The 23,593-nt window shown below is 42.0% G+C and overlaps 6 pseudogenes; all 6 read right to left on the bottom strand.

Annotated features, from left to right (window-relative positions):
• Positions 1-8,993: 8,993 nt before the first annotated feature.
• On the bottom strand, positions 8,994-9,111 carry LOC134935092 (5S ribosomal RNA; annotated as a pseudogene).
• A 145-nt stretch (positions 9,112-9,256) lies between these two features.
• LOC134936116 (5S ribosomal RNA) lies at positions 9,257-9,374 on the bottom strand (annotated as a pseudogene).
• A 6,265-nt stretch (positions 9,375-15,639) lies between these two features.
• Positions 15,640-15,757, bottom strand: LOC134944172 (5S ribosomal RNA; annotated as a pseudogene).
• A 145-nt stretch (positions 15,758-15,902) lies between these two features.
• LOC134936108 (5S ribosomal RNA) lies at positions 15,903-16,020 on the bottom strand (annotated as a pseudogene).
• Positions 16,021-22,286: 6,266 nt separating this feature from the next.
• LOC134945188 (5S ribosomal RNA) lies at positions 22,287-22,404 on the bottom strand (annotated as a pseudogene).
• A 145-nt stretch (positions 22,405-22,549) lies between these two features.
• LOC134939878 (5S ribosomal RNA) lies at positions 22,550-22,667 on the bottom strand (annotated as a pseudogene).
• Positions 22,668-23,593: the final 926 nt, after the last annotated feature.

The following is a 23,593-nucleotide window of genomic DNA, read 5'->3' as shown; positions in this document are numbered from 1 at the left end:
GCTTAACTTATCACCCTTTGAAATTCTATTTGGACGACAGCCACATGTAATGATAGACCCCCAGGATGATTTGAAGTGCAATAATGAAATGACTGTGCAATATTTGGTTAGGATGAGCCAGCACTGAGAAACCAGCAAAGGAATCTGAAATTGGCGATTCCTGACCTACCAAACAGTAATTGTCATGACATTGAACCTTGGGACTATGTAATGATTCAAAATTTTCTATGCTCAGGTTGCCTCATTGACAGGTGGGAAGGACCGTATCAAGTTTTGTTGACTAGCACAACAGCACTGAAGGTTGCCGAGAGAGAGACTTGGCTCCGCTCGTCCCACTGCAAAAAGGTCGCTGACCCAGAGAAAACTCGTGAGGAGAAAGGTGAAGAGAACCTCATATCACTAGAGAATCTGTTTCGGGAAGGCTGAAAGGAAGGACTGTTGAATGGCACCTGAGCGTGGTGAAAAGCAAAATCAAGGACAGTTGTCTTATTTTTATTTTTCTCTCCAAACACTCCCCCTCTTCATTTTTTTTCTCCTCCCTTCTTTTTTTTCCTTACCAAAATGGATCCACATCAAGAGACTGTGTTCTGACTTTTTCTTGTGATTTTATTTTTGATCAGGACAATTTGTTTTTGTGAGGGCCCCCGAGAAGTCTAGCAAGAATCTGGAATGGGTTCTGATGGAGAGGATGAATTTGTAGGACCCCAGGATCAGTCCATCTCTTTGGTCAAAGCTAGTATAAGTAAGAGATCTGGTAGTCACAGAGCTCGGAGGCAATGTGAAGGGTTATTGTCTGATGAAAACTTCATATGTAAGTACTGCGATAACATAGTCGAAGAGGTGTGCATCCTGAGATGTCAGTCAAACAATAATATCAATATTGATGGACATCCTTTGAGTGCTGGGTGTGCTCACAAGTACCTCAAGGACAGAGTAAATCGGGATTAATGCCATACCCCTTAACAGTAAATGAGGTACTCGAATTACTTGGGGGAAGACCGGTGGACAGAAAATTCAATATATCTAGGCCCCCTAGCTTGAAGCTCCACCAGTACCATGTAGATAGGTCACTACTGTGTTTTGAACATATCCAATTTCCGGAAACCAGGAAATTGGGAAGTAACATGGAACAATTAATGATCTTTTCACACAGAGCTGATAAAGAACCCATTAACTCTGAGCTTGTACGTGGGATAACCACAAGTGGGAGGTACTTCCGATACAGGTATACAAGTGGAATCAAAACCATGTGGGCCGGAAAGGTGTCACAGGGATATTGTGCACACATTATCCAGCCAGATACATGTATCGAACAGATGGAAGAGCTGCAGATGGCTTTCATCGTGAAAGTTATTTGTGATATGATCTTGACGCATTTTGTCCCCTATGTTCTTCCAGATGACGCCTATTTCGTATGTGGAAGGAATGTGTACTAGTGGCTTACTCCGAGCTCTGAAGGGTTGTGTTACATAGGCAGAGTACTACCAGAGGTCATTACCATCGCACATGACAAAATGAAAGATATTCACCGCAGTGCTCCACCTCCTTATACTCACACCCACTATGAACACATTTTCAAGAGACACCTCATAGACAGGGTAGAGCTTACAGCCTCTAATTTGATCCATGAATCTACTGGGATTCAGAATCTTCTTGCATTAGATATCACCCATACTGCCAGAGGAATTATAAATTATAGGTACATCCATGCGCTAGCGAACTTGATAGATAATATCACTGAGATGTATGATAACACCTTCAGGTATACGGGTAGGGAACTACAGGCCAACAAGAAGGAACTGGTCCAGCACAGGATGGTTTTAAATTATGTCACGGCCATGACAGGTGGGTATTGTATTACTCTGGCGACTCAATATGGTGTGAAGTGCTGCACGTATATTACGAACAGTACCGATGACCCAACGGAGATCATCGATCAAAAGATGGACGAGATCTTGCAGTTGAAGTGGGAGTTTAGAAGGAAACACAATCTCACTTTAGCGGCTGTGGGTAATGAATTGACCGGATGGGCCTCATGGTTGAACCCACTCAAATGGTTCTCTGGGTTAGGAGAGTGGGCACAAAGTGTGATTGCAAGTGTAGGAAAGTTCCTCCTCCTCTGTATCCTGGGTGTTGTCATAAATATCGGCCTGATATTTAAATGTGTTCGAATTTTGACGTGGCGAAAAAGACATAATACAAATTTGATGAGTCTAAGGAGCGGGTGCGTTGTAAATGCGGCAGATTTGATATATGACCCAACCATAGGAACAGTGTTGTGATAAGGAATGTAAATGAATTTCATGGCCTGTTTCTTTCACTATCTTTTTGTTTTCCCCTCTACCCAGAGATCCACAACCGGAAATGACATCACTGTACCCTGATTTAGGTGTATGTACCTTTATATGTCTTACCCTCATCTCTGCAATCTTCAGTTAATAACACAGATAGCCGATAAATGTTATCCACATATAATGGCATACACATACATCTCCCCGCATGTATCATCAGATAAATGTGCTCCCCGTTAATTATTGAAAGAAGCCGAACAAAGTGAGGGCGAAAAGCCCTTGTCTAGAAAGAGCTCGGTAATGTTTGTTTGACCATGTACAGACCCTTAATACGAGATGAGAAGGATTAAATGTATACTTCGCAGTACCTTGAAGCTTCCATAGAACTTACACGGCACAATGATACATCCCCCTCAAACATTTACTCATACATACACGCTTTTTCCTATTCCACTAGGCCATACATTTCCCACCTACAACTCCTGTTCTAAGGTACATACTCGATTATTGTACATATTGTATATGAAATATTTTCTGTTTATTAGTTGAAAATATCACACACATACACTACATGTGCAAACACCACACAGAGTGGTCTCTGTGCATGCACATGTTCTGCCGTGCGTGCGCATACCTGCACGCTGCGTACATTGGCTCACGAAGTGCTGCGTATTAGCGCGTCGTATGAGTAAATACGGTGGCATACGCATTCGCATAGAAAAACCACCCAGCCATATTCAGTATTTTATCTATATAGTGCATAATTTAGATATAGTCTATACACACTTCACCAGCAAGTTACTGTGTGCGTTATGGTAGAAGATGCATGTGTTAATTAAAAATCATATTGTAACCAAATAGCAAATCTCTCTTACACACACATCCAAAGGTGATACTTACAAGAATACAATACAAACAGTGTTTTTCTTAAACGTATCAGACTGTCTTGTTTAAGCAGACATTGTGATAATGGAAGATGGACCTTGGATTGAGGGAATATGTAAATACCGTTGTTTGCCCCAATTGTTTGGGAGTTGTATATTGAGTCAACAGATACTGGACTGTCATTGTTACACTAGAGGTCAGAACAAACAAGAACACAATAACATACACAAACACAAGCAAGACCATTGTTTCCTTAATACCTTTTAAGATTACCAAAAAAGGTGACATTACACTGATGTATGATATATCAAATGTATAACATTAATATTCTCGTATACATAGTTTAAACACATCTACCCCATGGTTATATATATTTCATAACTAATTGTAATAGCTGGAAACTATATATATATATATATATATATATATATATATATATACAGATACAGTTCAGCCGGCACTCAGATTAAGATAAACAGCATGCCCCGGTGCCATAATCCAGGAAACAGTATAAACATCCAAAAGAGGACAATAAGGCACTCCAGAGGCTTTTATGAAAAAAAGTGTAATGTTGAATGCGACGTTTCGGGGCTGTGCCCCTTCCTCAAAGCATACCAACAAGAAAATGAACAAAACTTACCCACTAAAATACCTCAGGGCCGAGCGCGCTGTCCTCCACGTCTCCCGCCGCACTTCCGTCTCCGGACTCCGCCGCATAGCACTTACGGGTACTGGCCTGACCTTGTTACCAAGGCGACCAGCGCAGCATGCGTTCCACCACGGGAGGCTCAGCATGAGGTCCCCGCCCCGGAGAGCTTGTAGGAGGAAGTGGGGGAACACACACGTCAAAACGGCCCTGTAACAGATAAACGAAAAAAACATACATAAAACAATAGTACAGACAATGTGCAAAACACTACATATGACGGAGACTTCTAGTAATAATAACATACATCATAAATTGAAACAATTTACCAAGAAAGAATAAGGATAATCTAATCCGAACCTAGCATAACCCTTCCTACATTAAGCTATTCCAGTTGATCTTGTCGTTCAGTCCCATAGGGGACATAGTATTTAAGCGAAAAATCCATCTGGATTCTGCCAACAAGAGGGCTGTATGTCGATCACCCCCCCTGAGGGACAAGGGGATGTGATCGATCATAAAGTATTTTAGCATGGATAATGTATGACCCTTTTCTCTGAAGTGTCGTGCCACCGGTTCATCTAGATTTCTTCCAGACAGGTGAATGGCCGAGCGATGTAAGGCCATGCGATCCCTGAATGGTCTAGATGTTTGTCCCACGTAATATAGCCCACATGGGCAACATATCACGTACACCACAAATTCTGACCTACACGTCAAGATGTGTCTAATGTCATACATTTTGTCAGAATGTGGGCGCTTCGTAATTCAAGCACCCACATTCTGACAAAATGTATGACATTAGACACATCTTGACGTGTAGGTCAGAATTTTTGGAGTACGTGATATGTTGCCCATGTGGGCTATATTACGTGGGACAAACATCTAGACCATTTAGGGATCGCATGGCCTTACATCGCTCGGCCATTCACCTGTCTGGAAGAAATCTAGATGAACCGGTGGCACGACACTTCAGAGAAAAGGGTCATACATTATCCATGCTAAAATACTTTATGATCGATCACATCCCCTTGTCCCTCAGGGGGGGTGATCGACATACAGCCCTCTTGTTGGCAGAATCCAGATGGATTTTTCGCTTAAATACTATGTCCCCTATGGGACTGAACGACAAGATCAACTGGAATAGCTTAATGTAGGAAGGGTTATGCTAGGTTCGGATTAGATTATCCTTATTCTTTCTTGGTAAATTGTTTCAATTTATGATGTATGTTATTATTACTAGAAGGCTCCGTCATATGTAGTGTTTTGCACATTGTCTGTACTATTGTTTTATGTATGTTTTTTTCGTTTATCTGTTACAGGGCCGTTTTGACGTGTGTGTTCCCCCACTTCCTCCTACAAGCTCACCAGGGCGGGGACCTCACGCTGAGCCTCCCGTGGTGGAACGCATGCTGCGCTGGTCGCCTTGGTAACAAGGTCAGGCCAGTACCCGTAAGTGCTACGCGGTGGTGTCCGGAAACGGAGGTGCAGCGGGAGACGTGGAGGACAGCGCGCTCGGCCCTGAGGTATTTTAGTGGGTAAGTTTTGTTCATTTTCTTGTTGGTATGCTTTGAGGAAGGGGCATAGCCCCGAAACGTCGCATTCAACATTACACTTTTTTTCATAAAAGCCTCTGGAGTGCCTTATTGTCCTCTTTTGGATGTGTATATATATATATTAGTGATGTGCACCGGACATTTTTCGGGTTTTGTGTTTTGGTTTTGGATTCGGTTCCGCGGGCGTGTTTTGGATTCGGACGCGTTTTGGCAAAACCTCACCGAAAATATTTTGTCGGATTCGGGTGTGTTTTGGATTCGGGTGTTTTTTACAAAAAACCCTAAAAAACAGCTTAAATCATAGAATTTGGGGGTCATTTTGATCCCATAGTTTTATTAACCTCAATAACCATAATTTCCACTCATTTCCAGTCTATTCTGAACACCTCACACCTCACAATATTATTTTTAGTCCTAAAATTTGCACCGAGGTCGCTGGATGGCTAAGCTAAGCGACACAAGTGGCCGACACAAACACCTGGCCCATCTAGGAGTGGCACTGCAGTGTCAGGCAGGATGGCACTTCAAAAAAATAGTCCCCAAACAGCACATGATGCAAATAAAAATAGAGGCGCACCTAGGTTGCTGTGTGACTAAGCTAAGCGACACAAGTGGCCGACACAAACACCTGGCCCATCTAGGAGTGGCACTGCAGTGTCAGGCAGGATGGCACTTCAAAAAAATTGTCCCCAAACAGCACATGATGCAAAGAAAAAAAGAGGCGCACCAAGGTCGCTGTGTGACTAAGCTAAGCGACATAAGTGGCCGACACAAACACCTGGCCCATCTAGGAGTGGCATTGCAGTGTCAGGCAGGATGGCACTTCAAAAAAAATGTCCCCAAACAGCAGATGATGCAAAAAAAAATTAAAGAAAAAAGAGGTGCAAGATGGAATTGTCCTTGGGCCCTCCCACCCACCCTTATGTTGTATAAACAGGACATTCACACTTTAACGAACCCATCATTTCAGCGACAGGGTCTGCCACACGACTGTGACTGAAATGAATGGTTGGTTTGGGCCCCCACCAAAAAAAGAAGCAATCAATCTCTCCTTGCACAAACTGGCTCTACAGAGGCAAGATGTCCACCTCATCATCATCCCCTGATTCCCCACCCCTTTCACTGTGTACATCCCCCTCCTCACAGATTATTAATTCGTCCCCACTGGAATCCACCATCTCAGGTCCCTGTGTACTTTGTGGAGGCAATTGCTGCTGGTGAATGTCTCCATGGAGGAATTGATTATAATTCATTTTGATGAACATCATCTTCTCCACATTTTCTGGAAGCAAGCTCGTACGCCGATTGCTGACAGGGTGAGCGGCTGCACTAAACACTCTTTCGGAGTACACACTGGAGGGAGGGCAATTTAGGTAGAATAAAGCCAGTTTGTGCAAGGGCCTCCAAATTGCCTCTTTTTCCTGCCAGTATACGTACGGACTGTCTGACGTGCCTACTTGGATGCGGTCACTCATATAATCCTCCACCATTCTTTCAATGGTGAGAGACTCATATGAAGTGACAGTAGACGACATGTCAGTAATCGCTGGCAGGTCCTTCAGTCCGGACCAGATGTCAGCAGTCGCTCCAGACTGCCCTGCATCACCGCCAGCGGGTGGGCTCGGAATTCTTAGCCTTTTCCTCGCACCCCCAGTTGCGGGAGAATGTGAAGGAGGAGATGTTGACGGGTCACGTTCCACTTGACTTGACAATTTTCTCACCAGCAGGTCTTTGAACCTCTGCAGACTTGTGTCTGCCGGAAAGAGAGATCCAATGTAGGTTTTAAATCTAGGATCGAGCACGGTGGACAAAATGTAGTGCTCTGATTTCAACAGATTGACCACCCGTGAATCCTGGTTAAGCGAATTAAGGGCTCCATCCACAAGTCCCACATGCCTAGCGGAATTGCTCTGTTTTAGCTCCTCCTTCAATGTCTCCAGCTTCTTCTGCAAAAGCCTGATGAGGGGAATGACCTGACTCAGGCTGGCAGTGTCTGAACTGACTTCACGTGTGGCAAGTTCAAAGGGTTGCAGAACCTTGCACAACGTTGAAATCATTCTCCACTGCGCTTGAGTCAGGTGCATTCCCCCTCCTTTGCCTATATCGTGGGCAGATGTATAGGCTTGAATGGCCTTTTGCTGCTCCTCCATCCTCTGAAGCATATAGAGGGTTGAATTCCACCTCGTTACCACCTCTTGCTTCAGATGATGGCAGGGTAGGTTCAGGAATGTTTGGTGGTGCTCCAGTCTTCTGTACGCGGTGGCTGAATGCCGAAAGTGGCCCGCAATTCTTCGGGCCACCGACAGCATCTCTTGCACGCCCCTGTCGTTTTTTAAATAATTCTGCACCACCAAATTCAATGTATGTGCAAAACATGGGACGTGCTGGAATTTGCCCAGATGTAATGCACGCACAATATTGCTGGCGTTGTCCGATGTCACAAATCCCCAGGAGAGTCCAATTGGGGTAAGCCATTCTGCGATGATCTTTCTTAGTTTCCGTAAGAGGTTGTCAGCTGTGTGCCTCTTCTGGAAAGCGGTGATACAAAGCGTAGCCTGCCTAGGAATGAGTTGGCGTTTGCGAGATGCTGCTACTGGTGCCGCCGCTGCTGTTCTTGCTTCGGGAGGCAATACATCTACCCAGTGGGCTGTCACAGTCATATAGTCCTGAGTCTGCCCTGCTCCACTTGTCCACATGTCCGTGGTTAAGTGGACATTGGGTACAACTGCATTTTTTAGGACACTGGTGAGTCTTTTTCTGAGGTCTGTGTACATTTTCGGTATCGCCTGCCTAGAGAAATGGAACCTAGATGGTATTTGGTACCGGGGACACAGTACCTCAATCAAGTCTCTAGTTGCCTCTGAATTAACGGTGGATACCGGAACCACATTTCTCACCACCCAGGCTGCCAAGGCCTGAGTTATCTGCTTTGCAGCAGGATGACTGCTGTGATATTTCATCTTCCTCGCAAAGGACTGTTGGACAGTCAATTGCTTACTGGAAGTAGTACAAGTGGTCTCCGACTTCCCCTCTGGGATGACGATCGACTCCCAGCAGCTACAACAGCAGCACCAGCAGCAGTAGGTGTTACACTCAAGGATGCATCGGAGGAATCCCAGGCAGGAGAGGACTCGTCAGACTTGCCAGTGACATGGAAAAGGCAAGAGAAAAATACAAAAAACCCTTGTTTGGGATTACTCATTTGTAATGATAAGAATAGTATATATGATGAAAAATATTAAGACATAACCTTTATTTAATCCTTGGATAAAAAGAACTTTTGGACAAAAAATTGGGACTCGTGTATGGTATTAGCTATTTATAAAAATCTTGTTTAACCTTTTTAGCAAATGAGGTACAAGATAATTGAAATGGTGAAAATATCAGTGGGGTGGTGGGGGATACCAAATGGTCTCTTAGAATACAGGGTATCCAGAAGATCACTGTGCTTGCCTGAATTTGGGATATCAATGATGGGACAATATAGACAAATCTGAGTTTGGTCAAGGTAGATCTCAAGAGGAATGTGAAAAGGATGGAGCAAGGAATGTGATGGGGCTTCCCTTAGTGGAAGAGAAGGGTGAGGGGGGGGGCTTGGGGCCTGGGGGGTGCAGGGGCCCACTGCACCTGGTATTCTCAGGAGGTTTCCCGTCCTAGTACTGGCCAGGCCATGCCTGCTTAGCTTCCGAGATCAAAGAAGATCGGGCGTATTCAGGGTAGTATGGCAGTGGGCCGTTATTGGAAGCAAGGAGAGGAAAAGACACCTCTATTTTCTGTACTTTAGTAAATCAATACCATGATGGTCTGAGATGGTTTTTCCAGGTGAGAGAGTGTGTATGGGGGTTTATGGGATAAGGGCAGGTTTATCCTTTAAAAATGGCCCACTGCACCTGGTATTCTCAGGAGGTTCCCCTTCCTAATACTGACCAGGCCATACCTGCTTAGCTTCCGAGATCGGACAAGATCGGGCGTATTCAGGGTAGTATGGCCGTGGGCCGTTAATAAAGGGGAAGGGAAGGTACCACTCTCCTTACTGTACTTCACATAAATCAGGACCAAAAAATGGTATGAAATGGTTATTCCAGAAAAGAGTGTTTGACAGGAAGATATATGTTTTAGAAATAGTAAATTAAGTTCTGCAAGTGCAGGGTTGTTTGCTAAATGGGAGAAAAACCCACAAGATAAATTAAGAGCTCACGGCTGGCTCACAAAAAAATATTTTGAACACAAAATGTACAATATTGCTTGGTTCAGAGAAACAGAAAGCACAAAATGTGCAATATTGCTTGCTCCATAGAAACAGAAACCGTATGATAATTGAAAAGATACAGGTTTTTAGAGCTCAGGGCTGGCTCACAATAAATACATTAAACCTTATTACATCCTCTTGAGGACTGACATAACATTAGAGAATAATAGAAAATATTTTATAACTACTATTAATATTTTGCAATCAATTGCTACTATTAGTTAAGACCATAAGAATAGAAACATACATTAATGTAAGGAGTAAGTAACATGTCTATGAATGATATCCATAAGGGCATTAGCGGGGAAGTAGTAAAATGTGAATTATAAACAATCTTATAAATACTACATTTGGTGCTCCTGTTGCTATACAATACTGCTGCAAGAGCAAGTTGTTTAGAGGGGGAGAGAATAGTAATCAAGTCCTGGTGGTCTGTAGTATATTACCGCAGCCGCAATGTGTGCGGCCAGTGTTAACCAGGAATCCCCCGGCGTTCACCCGCTGGCAGTGATGGACGCGGCCGCCTGCTTCCGGACAGGGCGTTGCCGCGATGACGTCACCGAAGGACGTCTCTCGACGTATGTTTCACCTGGGTGGGCTTGGTCACGAGAGCCTCTCTCTGTTGCTCTCCTGTGACCAGTATATGAGTACTGAATTGACCAATGGAGTTAGCTCAAGGATAATGGATAGATGACTGGACCAATCAGATCATTGCTGGAGTCACAGACGCGGCCATGATGGAAAAGGGAAAGGATAAGAATGATAAAAATGAGTGTAGGACGGGAAAAGGGGAAAGGGAAAACAAAATAAGATGTGAATAATAGGAAAATATATGCTGGATATATATGAGAAAATGAAAATGAAAATAATAGTGTTGATATAAATATCAATGTATATTGGAATAAATATGAAGTATAAAAATAAATAAATAAATAAAAATAATAATGAGATAAAATAAAAATGAATATAAAAATAGATATAACTATAAATATGTAGATGAATGAAAGATAAAGATAAAAATAAAATTAAAATTATAAACAAATATAAAGAAATATAAATATATGGTAAAAATAAAAAAATATAAAAATGAACAATGATGGAAATAAATATAAAATGTTGAATATGGGAAACAACAAATATATATATATATATATATATATATATATATATATATACATATATATGCATACGTGTGTGAACTAGATAATTTAGGAAATTGTTTGATGGGAAAGAAAATGTGCGAAGGATAGGGAAGAAAAAAGGGGGGGGACAGGGCGGTGTGGAGAGGTGGAAAAAATGGGATGTGTAACAAAATGTGTGTGTTAACGTGAATTGTGGTGTGCTGGTTGTGTGAGTGTGAATGACTTGGGATGTGGGTATAGGAATGAAAACGAGAGATGGTAAGGAGTGTAGTGTAGATGTGATGTAGTGGAAATCAAAGTTTGTTGGGAAGTTTGATGTGAAAGTGTGGTGCAGAAGAAAGGTGAAAGGTTGGATGGAAAGGGCAGAGAAACGGGAAAGGTGAAAAGGGGAAAAGGGGGGGGAAGGGAGGGGAAAAAATGAAATGGACAAAATGTGTAAAAAATGTGGACATAAGGACAGATATGTGAAGAAAATTTGAAATAGAGTTGTGATTAGGTGAAGAGTGGAGGTTATGGAGGTGAGAGGTGGGATGTGAGGGGAGAAAGGGAGGGGGGGTTTGTGGTTGGGGGTTAGAAAAAAGAGAGGTGAAGAAAGGTAAAAAGGGGGGGAGTGAAAAATGGGATAGGGGGGAAAAAAGGGAGGGATGAGGGAAGAGGAAGGGGGAGGGAAAAAAGGGGGGAAGGGAAGTGGGGTGGGGGAAATGGAGCAAGGATGGGGAAAAAATTGAAAAGAGGGGGGGAAAGAGAAATGGGGGAAATAGGTGGAGTATAGCGGGAGTGATAGTGGGGATCAGAAAATGAGGTGGGGCTGATGAGGGTAAGGATGCCAAAGGTGAATGTCCAGAATTGGGAGTTAGGTATGGAGGAAAATGCTGTAATTGATGTTTTCGTTCAAGCCTTTTGGCATGAGAGTGTCCAATTTAAAGATCCATTCTGATTCCTTCTTCTGAAGTGTCATGTTGTAATCTCCTCCTCTCAGGCCCATTTTTATGTGTTCCAGGCCTGAAATCTTCAAATCCTCTACTCGGCTGTTGTGAAATCTTAAAAAATGTCTGGCAACTGTGGTGAGCTTCTTGAACTGAGCTAGATCAGATTTGGCGTTTCTTACTGTACTCATATGTTCAAGTGCCCTGACTTTAAGCATACGGGATGTCATGCCCACAGACCTCAAGTTGCACGTGCATGTGATGCAATAAATCACATTTTCCGTTCTGCAGTTGAAGAAGTCCGTTATTTTGATCTGTTGATTAAATCTGTCCGTCACTGCTGTTAGGTTTGTGATATGTGGGCACAGCTTGCAGTTGCCGCACGGATAGCTGCCTTTGAGAGGTCTTGGTTTTGAGGGATGTGAGAAGTAACTTCTTACTAACTTATCTTTTAAGTTCGGTGCCCTTCTCCAACTCATGTTGATGTTCTGGCCTACATGGTCCGAGAGATCCTCATCCATTTTGAGAATATGCCAGTGAGTTTGCAAAATCTTTCTAGCGTCCTTCCAGTTTGTGCAGAAATCCCCAATGAAGCGTAAAACATTCTTGTCTGCTTTGGTTTTGTTAGCCGGAAAAATCAAAGAGTCCCTTTCCACTTTTTGTACATCAGATTTAGCTCTTTTGATAAGTCTATTGCTGTAGCCTCTCTCCTTGAGTCTAGTTGCCAGTTCAATGCTTTTTGTCTGAAAGGTGGAATCTTCTGTACAATTTCTTTTTAGTCTGAGGAATTCGCCTTTGGGAATATTTCTGATGGTTGGTGGAAAATGACTACTGGTTGAATGAAGCAGGCTATTGGTTGAGGTTGCTTTTCTGAAGATTTCTGTGGCTATGGTGTTGGTCTCATCTCGGTATATCCTGAGATCAAGGAATAGAATACTGGATTTACTGCTGGTATATGTAAACTTCATGTTGATCTGGTTGTCATTGAGGGAACGGATATACTGGTCCAATTTATCTTGAGTACCATCCCAAATCATAAAGATATCGTCAATATAACGTATCCAGATTATAATATGGTTGGTGTACTCTTCTTGATCGTCACTAAATACTAATTCACGTTCCCACCAGCCTAGAAAGAGGTTTGCATAAGTGGGGGCACATGCCGCCCCCATAGCTGTGCCTCTAGTCTGTATATAGAAACGGTTGTTGAATAGAAAGTAGTTGTGATTTAACACAAATTGGAGTAATTCCAGAAGGAATTCTTGGAAGTCGCCAGAACCTTCCATGTGTAGGAAGTATTTTACTGCCGTTAAGCCCAGATCGTGTTTGATAGATGTGTATAGGGATTCAACATCTAATCCCACCAATATGTGGGAGTCCTCCAGTTGTATGCCTTGGATTTTCTTCAATACATCTGTCGTATCTTTGACATATGACGGTAGGGTGAGGACGTGTTGTCGCAAATGAAAGTCCAGGAAGCAGCTGGCTTTTTCCAGAAGGCCCCCATTGCCCGATACAATGGGTCGTCCTGGTGGATTGTCCACATTTTTGTGGACCTTGGGTAGCAAATATAGTGTTGGTGTTCTGGGATGTGGGGTGTTCAAATAATCCCATTCTGTTTTGGTAATGGTACCGTGCTGCAAGTGTTTGTCAATGGTCCGAGAGTAAAGAGTTGAAAAATTCTGTGTTGGATCAAATAAAGTCATCTTGTAGCAGGAGGTGTCCTTTAGTTGTTTGTTGGCCTCCTTAAGATATAATGTGGTAGGCCATAGAACTATGTTTCCTCCTTTGTCCGACATTTTTATCTGTACATCATCCCATTTTTGTATTTCCTTCACAGCTTTCTTCTGTTTTCTGGACAGGTTGCCAATGGTTCTGTGTGATTTCTGACGTCGGTAGAGTGTGTCAAAATCTCTTGATACCAAATCGAGGAATACTTTTATTTCAGGACACTGATTATCATGGGGATAGAACGTTGACTTGTTTTTACAGATGGGGCGAGCAGATGTGGAAGGTTGTTCATCGGATAGTTCTTCTAAGATGGCTAAAGCATCCTGATCCTGTTGTGATAAATTACATGTGTCATTGCTTGGCAGAAGAATGTCTTTGTCTTTTTTGGAAAAATGTTTTTTGAGTAGAAGTTTACTTCCAAAAAGACGGAGATTTATTTCCCACTTGAAACGGTCAAAATGGTTGGTTGGTGAAAAAGAGAGGCCCTTTTCAAGGACACTGGTTTGATCCTGTGTGAGAACGTGTGTGGAAAGATTGATTATTCTAAGCTTGGTGAGATCTTCGTTGGTTATTTCTGTTTCCTGGAGGGATATCGTCTCTGCTGGGGTGAACGCCATCTTTGTCTTGGTGCTCTTCCTTCCGCCCCGCCTGGTTTTTGTTTTGCAGGGTATCCACGGGCTCTGCCCCTGCCTTTTTCTAAAAAAGAGGCCGAAGAGGAGGTTGAGTGAAAGCTGGAATCCCTTCTACGATTGAAGGGGTCTCTTTGGTCTGAGTTGGAGTCGGGGTGATCCTCAGTATCGGATGGTTCGACTTCAGAGGATGATGGTGTGTATTCTCGTCTCGTCGCGTCCCTTCTACGAGTTTGTTGGGTCCATTTAAAGATATGTCCCGTTGTGAAATCCCTTTTCTCTCTTGCAAACTTGTTTTTTTTTCTTTCAATGATGTTGTCTTCATATGACTCTAGATCCTTTTTAATTTTACCAAAAAGATCTTGGAAAGTAGGGTTTCCTTCCCATTGTTCCAGTTTCTGATCAAAATTGTCAATTTCTTTGGTACATTCTTCCAATATTAGATGATTATGTTTTATTAGAATGCCCATCAGGTCCTGAGAGCATTTTAGGAGGCATTGCTCCCAATCTTTGCGTAGATTTTCTGTGGACAGTTCGAATGAGGGAAAAAGTTTCGGTCGTAGGCCTCTTGGGGATATTTTTTGTCTACAATAATGTTCCAAACTGGTTAGATCCCAATCAACTCTGATACGTCTCTGGAGAGTTCTCTTCAAATGGAAGAGGTCATTTTCCCAGTTGGCCTCAGGAATAGGATCGGGAATCTTAATAGGAAAAATGGTATCTAGGTCATCGATTGATCTTTTATTCTTCAATTCAGTTTTCAAACTAAAAGTACTCATATTAACCTGGTTGTTGGAGCCGAGAGAGAGGTATCCAAGTTTCTTTTTAAAACAAGTATATAAAGGGGGAAGCCCAAAATAAATTAATAATGGAACTGATGTTCGTGGTCTGGGCTTAGGACCAAGGTGACTGTGCTGGATCCAAAGAGCTGAAGAAAAGGCCTCAGTACCAGAGATTATGCAGAAAAGTGTTAGGTGTGGAACCGCACTAGTTGAACAATATTACAAAAGTACAAAATGATTGTAAAAGATGAAATACCAATATACATACAGTTATCAAGTAAATCTTAAACTGCTAATGATTGGCGGTGCTCCCAGGAATTTTGTAGGTTATACTTCAATTGGAGAAGGCAAGAGAAAAAGACAAAAAACCCTTGTTTGGGAGCACTCATTTGTAATGATAAGAATAGTATATATGATGAAAAATATTAAGACATTACCTTTATTTAATCCTTGGATAAAAAGAACTTTTGGACAAAAAATTGGGACTCGTGTATGGTATTAGCTATTTATAAAAATCTTGTTTAACCTTTTTAGCAAATGAGGTACAAGATAATTGAAATGGTGAAAATATCAGTGGGGTGGTGGGGGATACCAAATGGTCTCTTAGAATACAGGGTATCCAGAAGATCACTGTGCTTGCCTGAATTTGGGATATCAATGATGGGACAATATAGACAAATCTGAGTTTGGTCAAGGTAGATCTCAAGAGGAATGTGAAAAGGATGGAGCAAGAAATGTGATGGGGCTTCCCTTAGTGGAAGAGAAGGGTGGGGGGGGGGGCTTGGGGCCTGGGGGGTGCAGGGGCCCACTGCACCTGGTATTCTCAGGAGGTTTTCCGTCCTAGTACTGGCCAGGCCATGCCTGCTTAGCTTCCGAGATCAAAGAAGATCGGGCGTATTCAGGGTAGTATGGCAGTGGGACGTTATTGGAAGCAAGGAGAGGAAAAGACACCTCTATTTTCTGTACTTTAGTAAATCAATACCATGATGGTCTGAGATGGTTTTTCCAGGTGAGAGAGTGTGTATGGGTGTTTATTGGATAAGGGCAGGTTTATCCTTTAAAAATGGCCCACTGCACCTGGTATTCTCAGGAGGTTCCCCTTCCTAATACTGACCAGGCCATACCTGCTTAGCTTCCGAGATCGGACAAGATCGGGCGTATTCAGGGTAGTATGGCCGTGGGCCGTTAATAAAGGGGAAGGGAAGGTACCACTCTCCTTACTGTACTTCACATAAATCAGGACCAAAAAATGGTATGAAATGGTTATTCCAGAAAAGAGTGTTTGACAGGAAGATATATGTTTTAGAAATAGTAAATTAAGTTCTGCAAGTGCAGGGTTGTTTGCTAAATGGGAGAAAAACCCACAAGATAAATTAAGAGCTCACGGCTGGCTCACAAAAAAATATTTTGAACACAAAATGTACAATATTGCTTGGTTCAGAGAAACAGAAAGCACAAAATGTGCAATATTGCTTGCTCCATAGAAACAGAAACCGTATGATAATTGAAAAGATACAGGTTTTTAGAGCTCAGGGCTGGCTCACAATAAATACATTAAACCTTATTACATCCTCTTGAGGACTGACATAACATTAGAGAATAATAGAAAATATTTTATAACTACTATTAATATTTTGCAATCAATTGCTACTATTAGTTAAGACCATAAGAATAGAAACATACATTAATGTAAGGAGTAAGTAACATGTCTATGAATGATATCCATAAGGGCATTAGCGGGGAAGTAGTAAAATGTGAATTATAAACAATCTTATAAATACTACATTTGGTGCTCCTGTTGCTATACAATACTGCTGCAAGAGCAAGTTGTTTAGAGGGGGAGAGAATAGTAATCAAGTCCTGGTGGTCTGTAGTATATTACCGCAGCCGCAATGTGTGCGGCCAGTGTTAACCAGGAATCCCCCGGCGTTCACCCGCTGGCAGTGATGGACGCGGCCGCCCGCTTCCGGACAGGGCGTTGCCGCGATGACGTCACCGAAGGACGTCTCTCGACGTACGTTTCACCTGGGTGGGCTTGGTCATGAGAGCCTCTCTCTGTTGCTCTCCTGTGACCAGTATATGAGTACTGAATTGACCAATGGAGTTAGCTCAAGGATAATGGATAGATGACTGGACCAATCAGGTCATTGCTGGAGTCACAGACGCGGCCATGATGGAAAAGGGAAAGGATAAGAATGATAAAAATGAGTGTAGGACGGGAAAAGGGGAAAGGGAGAACAAAATAAGATGTGAATAATAGGAAAATATATGCTGGATATATATGAGAAAATGAAAATGAAAATAATAGTGTTGATATAAATATCAATGTATATTGGAATAAATATGAAGTATAAAAATAAATAAATAAAAATAAAAATAATAATGAGATAAAATAAAAATGAATATAAAAATAGATATAACTATTAATATGTAGATGAATGAAAGATAAAGATAAAAATAAAGATAGAAATAAAATTAAAATTATAAACAAATATAAAGAAATATAAATATATGGTAAAAATAAAAAAATATAAAAATGAACAATGATGGAAATAAATATAAAATGTTGAATATGGGAAACAACAAATACATGTTTATATATATACATATATATACATATATATGCATACGTGTGTGAACTAGATAATTTAGGAAATTGTTTGATGGGAAAGAAAATGTGCGAACGATAGGGAAGAAAAAAGTGGGGGGGGACAGGGCGGTGTGGAGAGGTGGAAAAAATGGGATGTGTAACAAAATGTGTGTGTTAACGTGAATTGTGGTGTGCTGGTTGTGTGAGTGTGAATGACTTGGGATGTGGGTATAGGAATGAAAACGAGAGATGGTAAGGAGTGTAGTGTAGATGTGATGTAGTGGAAATCAAAGTTTGTTGGGAAGTTTGATGTGAAAGTGTGGTGCAGAAGAAAGGTGAAAGGTTGGATGGAAAGGGCAGAGAAACGGGAAAGGGGGTAAAAAGGGAGGGCGGGGGGAAAAGGGGGGAAAAAATGAAATGGACAAAATGTGTAAAAAATGTGGACATAAGGACAGATATGTGAAGAAAATTTGAAATAGAGTTGTGATTAGGTGAAAAGTGGAGGTTATGGAGGTGAGAGGTGGGATGTGAGGGGAGAAAGGGAGGGGGGGTTGTGGTTGGGGGTTAGAAAAAAGAGAGGTGAAGAAAGGTAAAAAGGGGGGGGGGGGTGAAAAATGGGATGGGGGAAAAAGGGGGAGGGATGAGGGAAGAGGAAGGGGGAGGGGAAAAAGGGGGGAAGGGAAGGGGGGTGGGGAAAATGGAGCAAGGATGGGGAAAAATTGAAAAGAGGGGGGGAAGAGAAATGGGGGAAATAGGTGCAGTATAGCGGGAGTGATAGTGGGGATCAGAAAATGAGGTGGGGCTGATGAGGGTAAGGATGCCAAAGGTGAATGTCCAGAATTGGGAGTTAGGTATGGAGGAAAATGCTGTAATTGATGTTTTCGTTCAAGCCTTTTGGCATGAGAGTGTCCAATTTAAAGATCCATTCTGATTCCTTCTTCTGAAGTGTCATGTTGTAATCTCCTCCTCTCAGGCCCATTTTTATGTGTTCCAGGCCTGAAATCTTCAAATCCTCTACTCGGCTGTTGTGAAATCTTAAAAAATGTCTGGCAACTGTGGTGAGCTTCTTGAACTGAGCTAGATCAGATTTGGCGTTTCTTACTGTACTCATATGTTCAAGTGCCCTGACTTTAAGCATACGGGATGTCATGTCCACATACCTCAAGTTGCACGTGCATGTGATGCAATAAATCACATTTTCCGTTCTGCAGTTGAAGAAGTCCGTTATTTTGATCTGTTGATTAAATCTGTCCGTCACTTCTGTTAGGTTTGTGATATGTGGGCACAGCTTGCAGTTGCCGCATGGATAGCTGCCTTTGAGAGGTCTTGGTTTTGAGGGATGTGAGAAGTAACTTCTTACTAACTTATCTTTTAAGTTTGGTGCCCTTCTCCAACTCATGTTGATGTTCTGGCCTACATGGTCCGAGAGATCCTCATCCATTTTGAGAATATGCCAGTGAGTTTGCAAAATCTTTCTAGCGTCCTTCCAGTTTGTGCAGAAATCCCCAATGAAGCGTAAAACATTCTTGTCTGCTTTGGTTTTGTTAGCCGGAAAAATCAAAGAGTCCCTTTCCACTTTTTGTACTTCAGATTTAGCTCTTTTGATAAGTCTATTGCTGTAGCCTCTCTCCTTGAGTCTAGTTGCCAGATCAATGCTTTTTGTCTGAAAGGTGGAATCTTCTGTACAATTTCTTTTTAGTCTGAGGAATTCGCCTTTGGGAATATTTCTGATGGTTGGTGGAAAATGACTACTGGTTGAATGAAGCAGGTTATTGGTTGAGGTTGCTTTTCTGAAGATTTCTGTGGCTATGGTGTTGGTCTCATCTCGGTATATCCTGAGATCAAGGAATGGAATACTGGATTTACTGCTGGTATATGTAAACTTCATGTTGATCTGGTTGTCATTGAGGGAACGGATATACTGGTCCAATTTATCTTGAGTACCATCCCAAATCATAAAGATATCGTCAATATAACGTATCCAGATTATAATATGGTTGGTGTACTCTTCTTGATCGTCACTAAATACTAATTCACGTTCCCACCAGCCTAGAAAGAGGTTTGCGTAAGTGGGGGCACATGCCGCCCCCATAGCTGTGCCTCTAGTCTGTATATAGAAACGGTTGTTGAATAGAAAGTAGTTGTGATTTAACACAAATTGGAGTAATTCCAGAAGGAATTCTTGGAAGTCGCCAGAACCTTCCATGTGTAGGAAGTATTTTACTGCCATTAAGCCCAGATCGTGTTTGATAGATGTGTATAGGGATTCAACATCTAATCCCACCAATATGTGGGAGTCCTCCAGTTGTATGCCTTGGATTTTCTTCAATACATCTGTTGTATCTTTGACATATGACGGTAGGGTGTGGACGTGTTGTCGCAAATGAACGTCCAGGAAGCAGCTGGCTTTTTCCAGAAGGCCCCCATTGCCCGATATAATGGGTCGTCCTGGTGGATTGTCCACATTTTTGTGGACCTTGGGTAGCAAATATAGTGTTGGTGTTCTGGGATGTGGGGTGTTCAAATAATCCCATTCTGTTTTGGTAATGGTACCGTGCTGCAAGTGTTTGTCAATGATCCGAGAGTAAAGAGTTGAAAAATTCTGTGTTGGATCAAATAAAGTCATCTTGTAGCAGGAGGTGTCCTTTAGTTGTTTGTTGGCCTCCTTAAGATATAATGTGGTAGGCCATAGAACTATGTTTCCTCCTTTGTCCGACATTTTTATCTGTACACCATCCCATTTTTGTATTTCCTTCACAGCTTCCTTCTGTTTATGGACAGGTTGCCAATGGTTCTGTGTGATTTCTGACGTCGGTAGAGTGTGTAAAAATCTCTTGATACCAAATCGAGGAATACTTTTATTTCAGGACACTGATTATCATGGGGATAGAACGTTGACTTGTTTTTACAGATGGGGCGAGCAGATGTGGAAGGTTGTTCATCGGATAGTTCTTCTAAGATGGCTAAAGCATCCTGATCCTGTTGTGATAAATTACATGTGTCATTGCTTGGCAGAAGAATGTCTTTGTCTTTTTTGGAAAAATGTTTTTTGAGTAGAAGTTTACGTCCAAAAAGACGGAGATTTATTTCCCACTTGAAACGGTCAAAATGGTTGGTTGGTGAAAAAGAGAGGCCCTTTTCAAGGACACTGGTTTGATCCTGTGTGAGAACGTGTGAGGAAAGATTGATTATTCTAAGCTTGGTGAGATCTTCGTTGGTTATTTCTGTTTCCTGGAGGGATATCGTCTCTGCTGGGGTGAACGCCATCTTTGTCTTGGTGCTCTTCCTTCCGCCCCGCCTGGTTTTTGTTTTGCAGGGTATCCACGGGCTCTGCCCCTGCCTTCCTCTAAAAAAGAGGCCGAAGAGGAGGTTGAGTGAAAGCTGGAATCCCTTCTACGATTGAAGGGGTCTCTTTGGTCTGAGTTGGAGTCGGGGTGATCCTCAGTATCGGATGGTTCGACTTCAGAGGATGATGGTGTGTATTCTTGTCTCGTCGCGTCCCTTCTACGAGTTTGTTGGGTCCATTTAAAGATATGTCCCGTTGTGAAATCCCTTTTCTCTCTTGCAAACTTGTTTTTTTTTCTTTCAATGATGTTGTCCTCATATGACTCTAGATCCTTTTTAATTTTACCAAAAAGATCTTGGAAAGTAGGGTTTCCTTCCCATTGTTCCAGTTTCTGACCAAAATTGTCAATTTCTTTGGTACATTCTTCCAATATTAGATGATTATGTTTTATTAGAATGCCCATCAGGTCCTGAGAGCATTTTAGGAGGCATTGCTCCCAATCTTTAGATTTTCTGTGGACAGTTCGAATGAGGGAAAAAGTTTCGGTCGTAGGCCTCTTGGGGATATTTTTTGTCTACAATAATGTTCCAAACTGGTTAGATCCCAATCAACTCTGATACGTCTCTGGAGAGTTCTCTTCAAATGGAAGAGGTCATTTTCCCAGTTGGCCTCAGGAATAGGATCGGGAATCTTAATAGGAAAAATGGTATCTAGGTCATCGATTGATCTTTTATTCTTCAATTCAGTTTTCAAACTAAAAGTACTCATATTAACCTGGTTGTTGGAGCCGAGAGAGAGGTATCTAAGTTTCTTTTTAAAACAAGTATATAAAGGGGGAAGCCCAAAATAAATTAATAATGGAACTGATGTTCGTGGTCTGGGCTTAGGACCAAGGTGACTGTGCTGGATCCAAAGAGCTGAGGAAAAGGCCTCAGTACCAGAGATTATGCAGAAAAGTGTTAGGTGTGGAACCGCACTAGTTGAACAATATTACAAAAGTACAAAATGATTGTAAAAGATGAAATACCAATATACATACAGTTATCAAGTAAATCTTAAACTGCTAATGATTGGCGGTGCTCCCTGGAATTTTGTAGGTTATACTTCAATTGGAAAAGGCAAGAGAAAAAGACAAAAAACCCTTGTTTGGGAGCACTCATTTGTAATGATAAGAATAGTATATAAGATGAAAAATATTAAGACATAACCTTTATTTAATCCTTGGATAAAAAGAACTTTTGGACAAAAAATTGGGACTCGTGTATGGTATTAGCTATTTATAAAAATCTTGTTTAACCTTTTTAGCAAATGAGGTACAAGATAATTGAAATGGTGAAAATATCAGTGGGGTGGTGGGGGATACCAAATGGTCTCTTAGAATACAGGGTATCCAGAAGATCACTGTGCTTGCCTGAATTTGGGATATCAATGATGGGACAATATAGACAAATCTGAGTTTGGTCAAGGTAGATCTCAAGAGGAATGTGAAAAGGATGGAGCAAGAAATGTGATGGGGCTTCCCTTAGTGGAAGAGAAGGGTGGGGGGGGGGGCTTGGGGCCTGGGGGGTGCAGGGTCCCACTGCACCTGGTATTCTCAGGAGGTTTTCCGTCCTAGTACTGGCCAGGCCATGCCTGCTTAGCTTCCGAGATCAAAGAAGATCGGGCGTATTCAGGGTAGTATGGCAGTGGGCCGTTATTGGAAGCAAGGAGAGGAAAAGACACCTCTATTTTCTGTACTTTAGTAAATCAATACCATGATGGTCTGAGATGGTTTTTCCAGGTGAGAGAGTGTGTATGGGGGTTTATGGGATAAGGGCAGGTTTATCCTTTAAAAATGGCCCACTGCACCTGGTATTCTCAGGAGGTTCCCCTTCCTAATACTGACCAGGCCATACCTGCTTAGCTTCCGAGATCGGACAAGATCGGGCGTATTCAGGGTAGTATGGCCGTGGGACGTTAATAAAGGGGAAGGGAAGGTACCACTCTCCTTACTGTACTTCACATAAATCAGGACCAAAAAATGGTATGAAATGGTTATTCCAGAAAAGAGTGTTTGACAGGAAGATATATGTTTTAGAAATAGTAAATTAAGTTCTGCAAGTGCAGGGTTGTTTGCTAAATGAGAGAAAAACCCACAAGATAAATTAAGAGCTCACGGCTGGCTCACAAAAAAATATTTTGAACACAAAATGTACAATATTGCTTGGTTCAGAGAAACAGAAAGCACAAAATGTGCAATATTGCTTGCTCCATAGAAACAGAAACCGCATGATAATTGAAAAGATACAGGTTTTTAGAGCTCAGGGCTGGCTCACAATAAATACATTAAACCTTATTACATCCTCTTGAGGACTGACATAACATTAGAGAATAATAGAAAATATTTTATAACTACTATTAATATTTTGCAATCAATTGCTACTATTAGTTAAGACCATAAGAATAGAAACATACATTAATGTAAGGAGTAAGTAACATGTCTATGAATGATATCCATAAGGGCATTAGCGGGGAAGTAGTAAAATGTGAATTATAAACAATCTTATAAATACTACATTTGGTGCTCCTGTTGCTATACAATACTGCTGCAAGAGCAAGTTGTTTAGAGGGGGAGAGAATAGTAATCAAGTCCTGGTGGTCTGTAGTATATTACCGCAGCCGCAATGTGTGCGGCCAGTGTTAACCAGGAATCCCCCGGCGTTCACCCGCTGGCAGTGATGGACGCGGCCGCCTGCTTCCGGACAGGGCGTTGCCGCGATGACGTCACCGGAGGACGTCTCTCGACATACGTTTCACCTGGGTGGGCTTGGTCACGAGAGCCTCTCTCTGTTGCTCTCCTGTGACCAGTATATGAGTACTGAATTGACCAATGGAGTTAGC

Source organism: Pseudophryne corroboree, chromosome 1 (assembly GCF_028390025.1).
Source record: "Pseudophryne corroboree isolate aPseCor3 chromosome 1, aPseCor3.hap2, whole genome shotgun sequence".
Lineage (NCBI taxonomy): Eukaryota > Metazoa > Chordata > Amphibia > Anura > Myobatrachidae > Pseudophryne > Pseudophryne corroboree.
The sequence above is the reverse complement of the archived record's forward strand: the minus strand, read 5'-3'. Positions and strand labels throughout refer to the sequence as shown.